This window comes from Arachis hypogaea, chromosome 13, assembly GCF_003086295.3.
Source record: "Arachis hypogaea cultivar Tifrunner chromosome 13, arahy.Tifrunner.gnm2.J5K5, whole genome shotgun sequence".
NCBI lineage: Eukaryota > Viridiplantae > Streptophyta > Magnoliopsida > Fabales > Fabaceae > Arachis > Arachis hypogaea.
In genome coordinates this window covers 30,347,817-30,353,606 of record NC_092048.1, presented here as the reverse complement: position 1 = coordinate 30,353,606, position 5,790 = coordinate 30,347,817, and the positions used below count along the sequence as shown (strand labels likewise).

Genomic DNA, 5,790 nt, shown 5'->3' with positions numbered 1-5,790 from the left:
AAAACTATGGTCTCTTGTTTGAACAGAATGAGTACATCAGGTAATAGAATTCCTAAAAATTTATATACCAACATAATCCACAAAATACTAGTTTGATTAATAAAAAAAAGAATAACAAGATTGATCAGCTTATCGAATCCTCTGTCTCCTCCATATCTCCATTAAATTTCAAGTACTGTCACCAATTTGTTAAAGGTGGCATCATCAAATGAACCATCCTGCAAACCTTGCTCCCAACCCTATCAAGGTCGGTAACCACCTGAATACATTTTGGGATTTGAGATTTAATTTGAAGTTGAGAGAGAGAGAGACAGAGACAAAGAAAGAGATAGAAATAAAAAGCCTGTTGGTGAGGATATCAATTGCTAGTTTTTCAGGGAACTTCAATGGAGATGCTGAAAGCCGAGGATCATTATCTTTCTCCAAATTCAACGTAATTGGTATATTATCCAATAAATTACATTTTCCATAAAACATCAGTGATGCCTCCACAAAATCATCAAGATCTTTTCCAAATCAGGAACAATGTAAAACTTTTTTAAATCACCACACTGTAATAAGCTTAATAGCTATAACAAGAATGACTACAAGTATCAGTATATCTCAAAATTATATTTCATTAATTTAACATATCAATTTGAATCAATACCTTCTTGTGACATGCATATAGTTTATACAACAATAAGTCTAGAAATCCAAGACAACAACTTTTCCTTTCAGATCCTATCAGAAGATAGAATCACAATCCATTGAGTTATTGCAAATCTTTTATTTGGATTATAACACAAGCTGAAGAAAGGTACCTTGCAAAATTGTAGTGGAGCTGTATTCAATCAATAAAGTTTCGATGAAAATTTTGGAACAATATGAGTGTTTCCCCTTGAACAGTAAAAAGAAATTAACGACAAATATCAAATTAGAACTTCTCATTTACAAGCCACAATTGCTTACTCATGGGCTAAATGCCAAAACTTCAACATTCAATCTCCACTTCTTTTTCCAAATAAGGAGATTTAAACATTATTTGTGATAAAAGTTTTACAACAAACTCCCAAGACTACATACTATATTCAAGAGAGCCTCCACTGAAATTTTCAGTACTGACAATATTCTTTCTTGTATGATTTTCTCCAGAGCTTCCAGCTCAATGAACCTCCTCTGTGGTCTGCTAAAAAGCTGCTCACAGTAAAATTTGTGTCACTTCTTGAAATCATCCTTCATCTACAATCATTTGAACCAAGCTAAATACATAATTAAATAATTTATCAAAAGCCTATAAACCAACAAAGAGATCAGACTAAAATTTTGAGCTACTTGAATGTTTAAGAAATTAGATTTTAAACTTTAAAGTAAGCACAAAAAAATAAAGAAACATGAGTGATAGAAAATTAGGAATTTAAAAACCCTAAATTGAGAAAAAAATGTGAAAAGATGTAAAAAGACCTAATATGCACTGATGGATGAACTTGGCCATGCCAGACTTGAAGACAAGAATATGGAAGCGGCACAAGAGGAAGTTCTCAACAGTGAGAGAGAGAGAGAGAGAGAGAGAGAGAGAGAGAGAGAGAGAGAGAGAGAGAGAGAGAGAGAGAGAGAGAGAGAGAGAGAGAGAGAGAGAGAGAGAGAGAGAGAGAGAGAGAGAGAGAGGATATAATCGAGCTTGTTCTGCGTCTCGTCAAGGAGGTCATAATGGAACATCTTCAGAGGCTTGGGCGTTGCGACCAGATCTGGAGACGTGATGAACTGCGGTGGCGACGGCAAGACGACGGCGAGGCGAGCTCTCTCTCCTCTCTGAATCTCTCTGTTTTGCTCTTCTCTCAGATCTCCTCAACCAGCGGCACTGAGTCCACGCCCAAACTGTACTCCGAGTGCTTCACATCTGTCGGCGCAAAAGCAGAACAAGCGGCAGAACTTGTCGGGGAAGACGAGGCAGCGATGACATCGTGCAGATCTCCTCCACCATGATGCGCCGTTGGTACTTTCTTGTAATAAGAAATTCTAAAATTTTTTCAAATTTCTCTCAACCATTATTCTACTTTATTTGTGAACCAACCCATACATTTTTTATTATTTGAATTTATAACCTGGTCCTTCAAGGTTCAAATTATTCTTTTTCCACCGAAAAAAGCTTCTTCTTTTAACCGCATTTAAGTGAGATTCTTTGAGATTAGTTTGGTATCTATCACACATAGATACAGTAAAAAATATGTCCGGCCTACTTGTCTAAAATCAGCGTAAGGCTATGTTTAGTTGGAAGGAAAGAAATAGAGAGAAAGAAAAAAAAAGAAATTGAGTGAATTTTTATTTTCTTTAGATATGTTTGGATGGAAGGAAAATAAGAAGAAAAGAAATGTTATGAAAAGATAATTTTATCTTTATGTTATAAAATATGTTGAAAAAAAAAGTAAAGGAGTAATATTAGAAGTAAAGAGAGAAAAATTAATTTTCTCTTTATTTTTTTCCAATGTTGGAAAAAAAATTGATGGGTCCCACTAATTTTTTTTATTCTTTTTTTTACTCTCTAATTTTTTTTCTCAACCAAACAATAATAATTTTCTTTCTCTTTTTCTTTCCTCCTTTTTCTTTCCTTCTATTTTTCCTTCAAACAAATATAGCATAAAAGTCCGATCATATTTCGATATTTCTTTACATTTACTTATTTTTTTTCATCCTTGTCAAGATAATAAGTTGTGTACATTGTAGTTTTTATGGCTTTAGCAGTTTTCATTCCAAATCTCTTGATTATTTGATTATTTGGTTTGACTCAAGAAAGGTCCTTCTCTTGATTATTTGATTTGGAATTTGAGAAAGAAATTAGATTTTTCCATTATAAATATTTCATATTTACTTTGCAAAGTTTGGAAAAATACTTGTTTAAACTTTCATTCGTAGCACCAAATATAATGCCATTAACACTAACTTATATCAAAACAATATCTTTCTTTTTGGAGATAAGCCTCAATGTAGTCTCTAAAGTTGTACTCGAGCCTCATAATAGTCCCTGAACTTAAAAGTTCCTCAAATTCATCCCCAAACTTGCACTCCGGGACTCAAAGTTGTCCTTCCGGCCATTTCTGGACATCTGGCGCAACCGAAAAGCTGAGTTGGCTGTCTTCGTGACACATGGGCCTTACTGAAACGACGCCGTTTTGGCTGTGGTGCCAAAATGAGATGAAACGATGTCGTTTCATGCTGAAAGCCTCCCTCCCTCAACGTAACTCTAACGTATGATCTCCTTCCTCTCAAAACACAACAGATAGTGAGGTTTCTTCTTCTCCGAGACAGTCACCAATGGTGCATGTGCGATTGCGTTAACCGCACTGATTTCAGTCAAAAACTCAGGCCCTGGAGCATCGCTGTTGTCATCTCCTTCATACACAGAGTTGGGAAGGCTAATTTCTCTAACACAGGTAAGCCGAAAATAAAAAAAATATGTGTTTTCTTTGTGTTTTGATATTGTTGTTAGTTTAACATTCACCAAAGTTCAGGCCGTTTCTTTCGAATGTAATCTGTGGCTATGAACGCCTCTGTTTTGTGCTCTGTGCTAGGGTTTGATCAGTTACTAGGTTTGTTAGTGGTTTGGCCAACAAAATTATAGACTGAGAGTATTTCTTGTATTTTGATGATATGAAAAGTTGTTCTTTATGTGTTAAGGTTTACTGCAGTTAGTTGTGGAGTTTTCAAATTGTTAATGTGTTTCAGGACAATGTAGATTCTGAAGGGAAAGTGAATTGTTCCCTTTTTGCTACTCCTGATGAGAAATTGCAAGTGTTTATATTCTGAAATGTAGTTACAATGCCGAAACACTAAAAGGGATGGGTTTTATTCAGCATTTTAGAATGGTGATTATTACAAGACTGCTGAAACAAAGCCTATTTGTGAATCACAAATAGTGCATAAAAGAGTGCTGAGAGCACTTTTGGTCTTATGAGTTTTGAGCCACTTGAATATAACTAACTTTGTAAACTTGTTGTAGGGAACTGTGTGTCTCAAGTGTGGTGGCGAAGGTTTTCCAGAGACGTTGGTTTTTTGCAAAGAGTATCAGGCTTGTGCTTTGCATAGGTACTTATTCTTTACTTCCTCTCTCTGCATTCTTGAATGCCCTTTTTGTAGCAAGTACATATTTTATACTTAGTTCTAGATGCCACTACTAATATGCTTTGTGGACATTCTTTTGAATATCTATTTGAGTGTTGGAGGTTGGATTGTACTCATTGTAATTGGATAATCCAAATGATAACTAAAAATTTGAATTGAAGCAATACTTGGTATTGATACCTTAACCACCTTTTGCAAATAGAATGTAGTGTTTTTAAATTTTAATATGTATAGTAAAATAATAAAGTGTCATCTTCATATGTGAAATTATAAATTGAAACTCTGCCTATTTGGAGAATGTATTTATATTTCCATAGCAGTCCCAATTCCGAGGATGAAGTTTTCTGAACTGTGAAGCCCATCCTAACTAGTTTTAAAGGATGTATTTGTTTATATTACAAAAGAGAAACTTGAATTTGGATTTTAGTAAATGTGCTTTTGGAATTCTGATTTACCTTTGTAGTAGTTTTTTTATGTCATCTGTACATACTACATAGCTTGATTCTTTCTTCTATTGCATAACAATGTTCCTTTTTCTATTGGTATACGTTGGTGTAACCATTATCGTTAGGTTCTGGTAGACCAAAGAAAGCTGAATTGATACATGACAAAATGATCTTAATGACTTGGATTTATAACTGCTTCTAAACCCCCCTGCCTCTCTCTCTCTCAAAAAGCTTTTTTAAAATAGAAATATTTGTGGAATTGATCTTTTTTCTTTTACTTCTGCGATCATATGGCCTTTATTGGCCTCTGAGTTCTTAACTTTGTTTTTCAGATACTGTTTAAATGGTCCTGTGGTGTTTTGGGAGGAAGTTATATGGTTTTGTGAGGATTGTGAAGTAAAGCTCGTGAAGCCATCTTCTTTTGACATATGTGTTTCAGCCTCACCCGAAAATAGTGACTTCATAAGCTTAGAAAATGATACATACAAAGCCACAAAAAAGCTTAGGAATTGCATAAATAGAGTGAAGAAAAGTAATCAATAGGCTCATAATATTATTGAAGAACGGAAGCTAAATAAAAGAAAAATTAGCAATCAACTGGCACATAAGATGGTTGAAGAGAAGCATGATAAAAGACAAATCAACAATCAACGACAACAAAAGATAATTGAAGAAGAGAAGCTGAAGAAAAGAAAAGTTATCAGTCAACAAAAACAAGATATGATTGAAGAAGAGAAGCTGAAGAAAGGAAAAGTTATCAGTCAACAAAAACAAGATATGATTATAGAAGAGAAGGCTTTTTTTGTATCTATTTTGCTGAAGTTGTTTACAATGCCTTAAACATTGTCCTAGTGTTGGGATTTTAGTATTTGAATTTTATCAGGTCAATATGTTAACAACTTTGATATACTTGGTGTTTTGGCTCTATAATGCCTTTTTTTGAATGAAACATTACCAACATGAATTATGATTTTATTGAATTGAGTTTTGTCAGCCTTTTGGTTATGTTTTATCCTCTGTTACAGACTTAAGAGTAATTCAAATCCTGTCCATTTCCATTTCATTGAAAAGAAGTGCAGGAACAGAAGTATGCATATAATCAAACACTTTAATTTGCATTTCTTTCAAACAAAAGGATAGGAACAAGTACATGAACAACATATGCATATAACATGCATGTCATTTATTTTTTGCTAGATACAGTTGACCCTGCTGTCTATCCAGCTTTAATACAAGAACACCAACT

General features: G+C 34.1%; 1 long non-coding RNA gene across 1 annotated transcript; it reads left to right on the top strand.

The window, feature by feature from the left end:
* The first annotated feature begins 3,191 nt into the window (after window positions 1-3,191).
* On the top strand, window positions 3,192-5,524 carry LOC112737906 (uncharacterized). Its single transcript, XR_003169145.3, has 3 exons — window positions 3,192-3,410; window positions 3,977-4,062; window positions 4,877-5,524. It is a non-coding gene; the product is annotated as an uncharacterized lncRNA (long non-coding RNA).
* Window positions 5,525-5,790: the final 266 nt, after the last annotated feature.